The 11838-nt window shown below is 39.4% G+C and overlaps 1 protein-coding gene across 5 annotated transcripts in view; it reads left to right on the top strand.

Annotated features, from left to right (window-relative positions):
- The window catches only part of LOC102416922 (sodium channel protein type 1 subunit alpha), a 124984-nt gene that overhangs the window by 22608 nt on the left and 90538 nt on the right, over positions 1–11838 (top strand). For 4 of the 5 annotated variants that reach the window (XM_023745332.1, XM_023745347.1, XM_023745344.1 and 1 more), the window contains exon 1: positions 46–307. The exons of the other annotated variant lie outside the window; for it this stretch is intronic. The gene's annotated coding sequence lies outside the window, so the exon portion shown is untranslated. Of the gene's footprint in view, positions 1–45; positions 308–11838 lie in introns of those variants that run through there. 5 annotated transcript variants of the gene reach the window in all.

The raw sequence follows: 11838 nt of genomic DNA on the forward strand, positions 1-11838 counted from the left end.
AGGTGCTTCCTCGACTTTTTTTTTTTTTTTTTTTAAACAAGCTATTTGCTGATTTGTATTAGGTACCATAGAGTGAGGCCGGGATGAAGCCGAGAGGATGCTGCAGAGGTCTCTGGTGCATGTGTGTATGTGTGCGTGTGTGTGTTTGTGTATGTGTGTTCTGCCCCAGTGAGACTGCAGCCCTTGTAAATCCTTGGTCACCTTTTACAAGAAGGAATCTGAACAATTGCAACTGAAGGCACGTTGTTATCTGGTCTCTGGGAGATGCAGTTCCTCATTGCGGATGGATAATTTTCTTTTAAATCAGGTAAGCCATCTGGATGTTTCGTTGCGATGTTAGACATATTCATTCCAGTTATTCCTTTGGAAAAAGAGCCCTTGGAAATTCAGTTTGGGCTGAGCAGGAAGTCCATTTTTGTCTGTGAATTCGGACTAACTGTCCCCCTCCTCCCTCTCTTCTCCTCCCCTTCTCCTCCTCTTCCCCTCCCCCTCCTCTCTCAACCTTCCATGAACTGAAATCAGGTTTGTTTTGCAGCTCAGCATTTTGATACAAGATGGGATTCTTTGGCCTGAAATAGCTTGGAACCTGGCCAGTTCTTGCCTTTGCTTGCCTCGATCCTATTCAAGGTCTCCCTTGAAGCCCCCTCCTGCACTGGGGCTTTAGAACTGCACTAGCTGGGAATAGAGGTCATGGTGTTCTTAAGGAGGGAGCAAACATTAGACCTCAGTGTTAAGCCCAGGAAGAGAAGGCAGCGGACGGCTGCTGGAGCCTAGCATTGCAGGGGTGCTCGGCCTCCCCAGGCTGAGGCTGGGCTTTGGCGGAGAAATGCCTCATGGCTTGGCTTGGGCGAGAAGGGGACATGATTTCTCCCCCCTAACTCCGACTGAACTGTGCTAACAAAGGAGCTAGCGGGCAGTGGGCACAGATCCTTTCTGTGGAACCAGATGGGAAATACTGAGTTACTTTTAATTAGACAGAGGTCACCATCAGCAATGATACTGCAGATGCTGTTCCGTTCCCAGTGTGAACGTCTTGCCTTTCCAAATGGCACAAGAAATGTCTCTGGGTGGATGGGAGGCTTTTCCGAACGTCTTCATTATCATGGATTCCCTCTCTCCTACCTGTTTGAGGCATGTGTGTGAAGACACCCCCACCCCACGTTTACTTCTCATGTTTCTTTTTGTTCCTTTCAGTTACTCACTGACAACTGTCACTCCTCTTTAACAAATGAGTCCAGATAGAGTGGTGGCAGGTGCTTTTTTAGGTGTCTGGTGAAACGATTAAAACCAAAGCAGGGTAACGTTCTGTCCATACGTGCATGTGACTAAATATTTCTGAGGTGCCGTAGCAAACTTGCAAATTGCCAAACGCTGTTGCTATGACACTTATCAATGCGGCTTCCTTTTCTATGGATTGACAGGTTCACGTGCTGCAGGCAGGTTTCTGATGCGCTAGTGTAGTAACAGAACATATTTCTCCATAAAGCCCTTTAAATCATCCCAAGAGGGTGATGCCAAACAGAAATAGGAAAATTCCATGCTGAGGCTGGTGGATTCTGCTTTAGGAGCAGTGGGTACCTTTCCTATTGGCTGCAATACCTGGCAGGCCAGGGTGATGCAAGTGGAGGTTCTGCATGTCCCCGGGCGTCTGACACGTTCCTGCCCCTCCTCTGTGCATTTGGGAAGCAGAATAACTACAGTGAAAAACTCCTGTGACCCCCCTCCGTGGTTGCTGCTTTTGTAATTGCTATCGAGCCATTGCACCCTTCTTCTAGGAGCAGTGTTGCAATTTAGGCCTCCCTCCACAAAGCTCCTTGAAGAGATTTTTAGATGGTGTCTATTTTAGGAACATAATGTGTAGACAGGAATGGATGGCCACAGAGATTTACGGGAAAACAATTTCGTGGAGAGGTCGAAGTAACATTATAAACCACTAGAACAGAGCACAGTGGCTGGTTATATATCACATGAACCCAGCAACAGAATTAGCTTCATTGAACTCACTGCAACTCGTTTGATGACTTTTTCTTTTTTCTTCCCTCTTAACATGGTTGGTCTGTTTTTTTCCAAATATCTCTTTAGGTGGCCAGTGCATCTAGAATGCTCATACTGGCAAAAAATAACGCGTTGGATTTTGCAGCCAATACTAATAGTGTTCATTTACTTCCTGTGATATTTTCTATCTAGAGACTCGTTTATTAGGGCAGTTTCCCTTTAAGGCCTGGTCCAGAGGGTTTCTCCATGTATGGGAGGGGAGGGGAAGGCACAATTGGAGGCCTAATTAATTATACAGTATCCAAGAGGGCACTGGGGATTTCAGACAGGATTCTGCTTTATTAACCAGAGATAGCAGGGTGAAGGGATGGACTAGAGACCCAGAAATAAACTCTTTGGCCACCAACCCAGGAAAACTCTGGATCTCCCAGAGGAGTCCAGTAAGAAACATTCTAGCTCCTTGTGTAGAGGGCACTGTCAGGGAACCCAGCGATTCAGAGAGGGAAACATAAGAGCATCTTCTCTGGGGGTGGAGGGGAGAGCCTGGGGCTGTTTGGGGTTATCCCTAGCACGTTACAGACCAGGCAGTCCTCACCAGCTTATACTGGTATGTGCTTGACACAGAAAAGCAGCCTTCCACCATTTAGCCTGGGGGCCCACACCCCGTGTTTTCCTCTGGGGCAGTTGGAGAGGCCAATCCTGTCACTTCTTCCCTGTAAGTTCCAAGAGCAAAAGAAAGGCCTGTTCTCTCAGCTACCTTGGGAGGGGAAGAGAGGAGGAAGAGGAGGGTGGGGGTGGGGGGGAGAGTGGGAATTGGCAACTGAAGCTCTCACAATCTTCAACGCAGGGTCCCGGATGCTGTGGCTGTGAAGTAATCACTTCCCTTTGAAATTCTGATTAGTCAATTAAGCTTGTTTCACAGCTCACTTTAGATTATGCTGGGATCGGGTAGAGGTGGGGAAGAGAGTTATTCTGAGAGCAACTCTGGTCAGAAAAAATAAGCCAAATTTCCCCCAAACTGTGCCTTTCCAGCTTTTTCGTTTGGTCATGTTTCGAAGTTTCCAGCTATTAATTATTTTCTTTAACAAAAGATGTATAACATCTATTTGGTGCCAGCCACTATTTTAAGCAGCACTTTACAGATATTTTCTCATTTAATTCCATGAGGTAAGTGCTATTATTAATGATCGCTTTATAGAGGAGGAAACCAAGGCACAGTGAGGTGAAGTTAACTTGCCTTTGGGCAGACAGTTTGTAAGTGGCAGAGCCCAAACTTGAACCCAGGGAGTCTGGCTGGAGTGTCTGTGCCCTTGCCGCCCTAGCACCTGAGTGATGGTAGAGCTACGGCTTGGCCCTGACAGTCAGGACTGAGGTTGGTGCAGTCTGTACATGGCAGCTGTAATTCATCTGCTTTCGGACTCACCAAAATTTCAAAATACTTTCTTTGAATGAGTACAGATTCTCTAAATCTGCATTCATTCATTAAAAAAAAAAAACACCAAAAAAACAAAACAAATGTGCTCTCCTATAGCATAGGTCAGTCCCTATTTTAGGTGCTAGAATATGGTGAATAACAAAATTCCTGCCCGCATGGTGTTTTCAGTCTAGTGATGGAGGTAGGAAGTAGACAAATCAAAGCGTAATGAAATACCAGTGAACATACTTTCTTTGACAAAAAATATAGCAGGGTAAGGCGATGGTGAAGGCAAGATCAGCATGAAGGTGGCAGGACCCCTTTAGTCCTCTTGTTCTAGGACTAAAGGGGTCTGTCTGGCCTGTGCGCTTCAAAGCCCAGTAAGACAGGAACAAGAGTTTGCAGCAAATAAAACAAGGTTTATTTTTAGAAAGTGACCCAAAGACAGGTTAGCTAATGCTCTAAGACCTGGCTCCCCAGTGGCCGCTGGGGATGGGCTAAGTCATTAATACAGGAGTAAGGTTGTGGTCCGGGTTGTGTTCTCTACTGATTGGTTGGTGCAGGATACAGGGTAGTTGATCAGTGCATCTGGTCCTGATGTCAGCCACGGCATTCCTTCCTCTGGTTTTGCCATTTTTTCTGGGCGTGGAGCTGAAACACAACTTGAGGCATAGATGTTATCTCCTCTGGTTTGATCAAAACTCTGTCCCTGGGGTAAATAGACCCAGGCTTTGTTCCTAAGATTATTTTATCTGAATCAGAACCTCATTGCCCTGAGGGCTTAAGGAATAAGTGAGTGATCCTGCAACAGAGAAGGAGATAGGTGGGTCAGGGTGCTGGGTGAGGCCAGCTAAAATCAAAAGGAGAAACGGTTATGCTAAAGAAATGAAGTTTCTACACTGTTACAAAAACGCTATTAAGGAGGAGCAGAAAGTGATTTTTATCTGAATGAGGTGAAAGAAGAGTGTTCAGGGCAGAGAAAAGGGAGAAACACAGAGGTCCCAAAGGGCACAGTGTCTCAGGGGTATAAGGAATGGCACCTGTGTTGTGATCCTGAGAGCAGAAGAAATGGAAGGAAGTGGGCCACAGGGTGACCAGCCTGACCTGTGGAGTGGGTGAGTGTGCTCTAATTGTCCCTGCAGGGCTTTGACAAAAAACAAATCAAGGAGTAATTTAATGGTGACAAGTTACTAAGTTAAACACACTCACACACACACACACACACACACACACACAATCATTTTCACACACAAAACAAGTTTTAGCAATTTTTTTAAAGTTCTTTGAAAAATGCTATGTTTCCTAGAATACAGTGAAATTGAAAGGTGTTTAAAAGACAATATTAATGAAAAAAATCTGTTTTAATTGAAATTATTGGTTAGATTGCTGTAAATTATCTGTTAAAATAAAAATAGCGCCCTGACCGGTTTGGCTCAGTGGATAGAGTGTTGGCCTGCAGACTGAAGGGTCCCAGGTTCGATTCTGGTCAAGGGCATGTACCTTGGTTGCGGGCACATCCCCAGTAGGGGGTGTGCAGGGGGTAGCTGATCGATGTTTCTCTCTCTCATCGATGTTTCTAACTTTCTATCCCTCTCCCTTCCTCTCTGTAAAAAATCAATAAAATATATATATTTTTAAAAATAGCCTGTGACCCAGTTGGTCTTACTTGCACTTAGGGCTTACACTGAGATGACTGAATTGAGAAGGTGCAGCCAAAGCTGACACTGAGGATGGAAACCATCGGTACATTCCCTGGAGTGGTCAGGGTACTGCAGGGGCTCAAATCATTTTCTAAAAATTAATTTTAATGTGATGTCAAAGTAACATGATGACATGTAAATATAAGCTTTGTTTTTCCCCTGAATTGAACCTTTTGTTGTTCTATTTCTGTTTCTTCAAAATTTACCCTCTAATGGTTTATATTTTTATAGTTTCTGGCTCTTTGCTCCCACTCCTCAGTTACCTACCACCTTATAGTTCCTCTCTGGCAAATGGGAGTTTCTATCTAACTTGGTACTTGTTTTATTCCTCTAAGTGGAAAAGAACTTCTTGCCTTCTCAGATGGCCTCTTCCTCTTTTGGTGCTCCATATACAACCTTGGCCTTAATTTTGATGCAATATGTATAATCTTTGGCTTTAATTTTTTCTTTTGTCACTTGTGTTTTTGATGTTATGAAATTGGGCAACATATGGGCTTCCTGTCACTACTGTAGCCAATTGAGCAGAGATAGGGTTGAATCATGTATGAGCATTAATTCCAATAATGCCCGCAGTATGGGAGCAGGTCATCCACAAAAATCTGCTCTACCTTTCCCCATAAGCCAGCTGCTTATATTGGGTAGAAGGACAAAGATTACAAGGGAAAGTAGGAATTATAGGACCAGATTATTTTGTCAAAAAGGTTGTTAATCTTTCCATTATGATAGGCAGTTCTCAGAAAAGGAGAATGGATTGCATTCCGAGGTTAACTCCCATGTTTTGGGGAGTACAATTCTCAGCCAGATATTAGAATGGGGTTTCTTTAATCAGAGCAGAACAGTCATGGTTAATTTAGCATGATTAATATTTCTTATAACTATAACTAATCCCCAGTACTCTATTTCTGCCCCTAACAGTTATGTACATGAAATCGTTGCCAAATGCAAAGTCATGAAACTTTAATTTTATATTTTTTTCTACAAGTTTTATAGTTTTAGCTCTTACATTTAAGTCTATGCTCCATTTTGAGCCAATTTTTGTATATAATGTGAGGTAGGGGTCTAACTTTATTCTTTTACATGTTGCTATCCAGTTGTTGCAGCACTGTTTGTTTAAAAAACTATTCTTTCCCCCTTGAATTGTCTTGTTAATATTGTTGGCTGTGCCATATATACGTGCATCTATGTTTTAGCAAATTACTGTTAACAATACTTTTATACACTGGGTGCTAGGGACAACTTTTTTTATTTAAGAAAAGAGCAGTGATATTTTTCTTTCTTGAGAATTCACATAACTTTAAAGAGAAAATTAACCCATATGACCTTAACTGTTAAACACTTTTTTGACCTAACTTCATGTCAAAACTTTCTAATTTAAAATATATTCATTTTTACTCTACTGGAAATTTAAGAAGATAATGCTGTACAGTTCAGTAAGGACCTAATATTTCAGGAGAAAGATTACTAGTTATTTCTAAGAAACATCTCTAATGTATTGCATATGCTTTACCAAACTTACACAAACATTATCCATGCCTTTTATGATATTTGTTGCTAGTCTGCTTTTTTCCCTTAATCCTCAATTGAGGATATTTTTTTCCATTGATTTCTGGAGAGAGTGAAAGGGAAGGAGGAGGGGAAGAAAGAGAAACATAGGTGTGAGAGAGACACATCGATTGGCTGCCTCCCACACACACCCCTACCAGAGCTGGGGAACCTGCAACTGAGGTATGTGCCCTTGACCTGGAATTGAACCCGCAACCCTTTGGTCCCAGGGCTGATGGTCTAACCACTGAGATAAATGGGCCAGGATGCTAGTCTGCTTTTGTTCCATAAATACCATTAGAGAGAAATCATTGAACTAGAGATAGAAGAATTCCATTCATATTGGATTGGTTGTTGCTGTAGCTTGCTGAGGCTGCCATAACAAAATACCACAGAATGGATAGCTTAAGCGACAGAAATTTATTTCTCACAGTTCTGGAGGCTGGAAGTCCAAGATCAAGATGTGGGCAGGTTCGTTTTTTTCTCTTTAGAATTTAGCAGAATATTAGAAAAGTCATTATATACTCATGGAGGATCTACTATTTCCAATGAATAGTTTTTGTAAAAATTGTCTTCAGATTGAGAACAATAAAGAAAAACAACCAACCTGTAAATACTATCACAATATGTACATAAAAATGTTAAATATATAGAATAGAACTTATCAAATTGGCAAAATGAATTTATAAAATTACCATCATTAGCAAATGTAATGACAACAAGAGTAAATTAACAATGTACACTACTGAGCCAGAGTTGGCAGAGTGGGGAAATGAGGGTAATTACTAGTATGTATTGCATTTGGAGATTTGAAATTGTTTGTGTTGAGTGTGTAGTGGGAGGAATCTGTGTGAAGGTTAATAAATGGTTAATGACAAGTCTTAGATTATAATATGACTTATTTTAAGCTATTATTAATAATTTAAAATTTAAGAGAAATATTGAATAAAAATTTAAAAAATAAACCAGATTTCAGGGTTTCTAATAATATATTCAGCGAGAAGGGAAAACTACGAGAGTTCTGTTACATACAATATTTCAATCTAAGAAATTCAGTGAATTTGAAAATCCTGAAAAGAGTTACTTTGAAACTTGACAAATGCTACCAGGCAGTAGTTTTGATATTACCCTGGAATTTGATATGCCATTTTAAAAGGCCAGTGGTATTTTGGGCTATGTATGTTAGTGCATTGGGACAAAACCAAAGAGGCAACAGGCTGGTTTTAGGTCTAGAACACCATAATTTATGTGCTACCTGGGTCTGGGCCGTGGCGTTTCAGGTTTCAGGTGATTTGAGAAGTCTGGAAGATTGCACACCATTTTTTAAAAAGGCATTTAGAGGATTAGAGATCAACCTGTATGAATGAAGACAAGAGTGCTTTTTGTAGAAATTCCAAAATTGAAGTTTGAATATAGTGAAGAAGTTAAATAGAAGCAAGCAAAGAAAAAGAAAATAAGAGGGTGATCTTCTCCATAAAACTCTCTATGGAATAACAAAGGATGGAATCTCAACTGCCTCTTCCTGGGGCCAAACCTTATTTTACTGCTTTTCTTTACTTTTTTTTTTTTCATTCCTAGGCATTTTTGTTTTACCCTCTTGTTTATGCATTTCACTTCTAACCCTCCCTCCACTCATTGAGTTATGTAAAAATATTCCACAGTTGTGTTCTCTGCATTTTCATAGTCTTTGATTCATATAGAATATAATTCAAGAAATAGAAAAATTATTAGCATGATTTCAGCAGCTATTCTCAAAGCATAGTCCACAGACCCTCTTGAATTCCCTTGAAACATTTTAGGGAATCCATCACATCAAACTATCTTCTTAATAATATAAAAACATTTTTTGCCTTTTTCACTCTATTGACATTTGCACTTATTATGCAAGAACAATTAAAACTCCTGGCCTTAACACTTGTCAAGATAGTGGCACCAAACTGTAGTAGTAGTCATTAATTATATTAGTCACTGCCATATACTCCCAATAAAAATAAGTAAGTACATACATAAATAACATTAAAATCCAGTTTTACTAAATAAATGTCTTTGATGAAGCACTAAAAAATATTAACTCTATTTCGTCTAAACATGCAAGTGCACATACTTTAAATATTCTGTGTGCTGAAATGGAAGTACACATAAAGAATATCTGCCACATGCTAAAGTATGACAATAGTTGCCTAAAAAACCACAAAAATCTCATGCAATGTTTGAGTTGCAAGAAGAACAAACTGCTTTTCTTTTTTTAAATATATTTTTATTGATAATTTTAGAGAGGGAGAGGGAGAGAGAGATAGAAACATCAATAATGAAAGAGAGTCCTTGATCAGCTGCCTCCTGTACGCCCCACACTGGGGATCGAGCCACAACCCAGGTATATGCCCTGACCAGGAATCAAACCATGACCTCCTGGTTCATAGGGTGATGCTCAACCACTGAGCCACGCCGGCTGGCCATAGCTGCTTTTCTATGGGACATCATTTTTACTTGAAAGAATGACTGACAGACAAGTAATGGTTATTCATACTTGGTTATTCAACGGATGATTTTTTAAAAATGAATGAAGTGAGCCTATCATTAAAAAAAATAACTGATAATATTTGTTACCAATGACAACATTTGAACTTTCAAAAGAAAATTCGAATTTTGGAAAACTTGTATTTGTCACCATGAGCTCAACAACTTCTCAAAATTTACAGGATTTTCAGATGTGATTAGTGCTGATGTTAGCAGAAGGATAATGAAGTATTTCAATATTTCAAAGATCTGCATGACCCAGTCAACAGATATTTTACAAATGAGAAATGGATAATGATATAAAATCATGCATGGATAATGGATCCATTCAAAGTGCAAGATAAATAGATTTTAGTGTAGCAGAAACAAGAAGTTTATTGATACGGTTTGAAATTCCACCTGTCTAGTTTTGCTAGACTATCAAAGTAGACTATTCACATTTATGTGAAAAGGCTATTAAAACTTTCTGGCTAGATATCTATATGTGACCAGATTTTCTTCATCAAGTGTAAATTATAACATTGAATGAAAAGCAGATTTAAGAATCTAGACATTAAGGCATATATTAAAAAGATTTGAAAATTTATGAAATAATGCCACTCAGATATCATTAGGGCTATGATTATTTTTCATCTAATATATTATTTTATTAGCATGTTTCTGGTTTGTTATTATTTATAAATGAATTAATACATTTTTATGATTTCTCTATTTTAATTTATAATAAAGTAAATATCAATAATCTTACCCCACATAAACAAAATATGTGACTTGTGTTTAACAGGAAGTCAATATATATTTGTTGCTTCTGATTAATCACAGGAAGACTAGGAGGATCATAGGATATTTTTACACGTACAGATCAATTTTATTGTTTCAACCCTTTTTTTTAAATGTCAAATTGATTAGCACAGAGACACAGGCTAAATTAAAAAAGATATCCTGCCCTAGCCAGTTTGGTTAGTGGATAGAGCATCGGCCTGTGGACCAAAAGGTCCTGGGTTTGATTCTGGTCAAGGGCATTACCTCGGTTGCAGGCTCCTCCCTGGCCAGGATCCTGGTCAGGGCGCGTGCAGGAGGCAACCAATTGATGTGTTTCTCTCACATGGATATTTCTCTCTGTTTTTCCTCTCTCTTCCACTCTGTCTGAAAGTCAATGGAGAAATATCCTCAGGTGAGGGTTAAAAAAACTTATATTACTAGAAGGCAACAATAATGTGTATTCAGGAAAATGTATGCAAACATCAGGCATCATCTTTATGCTATTTTATTACCATTTCTCTGTTAGAGTGTCTAAGCAGATCAGTGAAATTGGGCATAAATTGGAAAGAAACAAATGAACAATGCAAATAATTATCCAGTATTCATAAAGGGAGACAGTATAACTGCCTTCAGGTATATGCAGGTGTGTCTCAAGGAGAGCATGCAATTGTATCTTTTATCGCTGGAAAGAAAGGTCCCTGGAAATGGGCATAAGCTATAGCAAGGGAAAGCTTCATTTGGTTTATTTCTTTTCTACTTCCAAAAATGATTTGATCTGAATTACAAAGTCAAATACAGTATAAATCAGAATAATAAAGACCAAAAAGCCAAAAAGAGTGGTGAAGTTGTTGCCAAATGCTGAAGTATAATGTGTTTTTTGTTGGATCTCGAGTTTAGCTTTGTGCTTATAACAGCTAAATGGATCATGGCAGATTACATAGATAGACTCCCTTGTCTACACAGAAAAGTTATTAATTAAAGGGGAGCACACTGCAAATCTCTGATGCTCCTACTTCCTCCAGCATCTAACTTAGCATAGTTGTGGTTTAATAGTTTCTTTGGTGCTTGATTGATTGGCTGATTGGTATTTAGTGATCATTTTTTATTTTCTTGTTGAACTTTATCCTACTATATGTATGCCTAGCAACTGCATGCCTATGCTAACTGAATAGAAATTTTTGGTATTTTTATCATATCCAACTTATTTTCTGGCCTTACTTTGAAACATCTAAAACACTAGATATTTTTATACCAAGATTCTTTGAATTTTGAATGTTATTCCTTATTTCTGCCAAAAGATTATATAACATATAAAAACTGTGACTTTATGTGGAAAATAAATTTGGCTCAATATTATGGGCACAACTTAGTGTCGACTACACTAAAACTTGTTCTTTCTGGCAGATGTTATACAAGATCTAAAATGATCATTTAAAAGAACACTTTCAATCACTCATTAAATGGTTCAGAGCTTCCATTTGCAGGTCATCCATTCTGACAGACCTATCAGTATACCATTCTCAAAATCAGTCTCCAAATGTAATTCTTCTCCTTCTCCTTCTCCTTCTCCTTCTCCTTCTCCTTCTCCTTCTCCTTCTCCTTCTCCTTCTCCTTCTCCTTCTCCTTCTCCTTCTCCTTCTCCTTCTCCTTCTCCTTCTCCTTCTCCTTCTCCTTCTCCTTCTCCTTCTCCTTCTCCTTCTCCTTCTCCTTCTCCTTCTCCTTCTCCTTCTCCTTCTCCGTCTCCTTCTCCTTCTCCTTCTCCTTTCTCCTTCTCCTCCTCCTTCCTCCAGAACGAACTCATGGTGGTAAGTAGTAAAGTTAGAAAAAGAAGCTCCTCCTCCTTCTCCTTCTCCTTCTCCTTCTCTTCATCCTCATCCTTATCCATCCTTTAAAACATAAAGCTCTGAC

This window comes from Myotis lucifugus, unplaced genomic scaffold, assembly GCF_000147115.1.
Source record: "Myotis lucifugus unplaced genomic scaffold, Myoluc2.0 scaffold_5, whole genome shotgun sequence".
In the NCBI taxonomy this organism is placed as follows: domain Eukaryota; kingdom Metazoa; phylum Chordata; class Mammalia; order Chiroptera; family Vespertilionidae; genus Myotis; species Myotis lucifugus.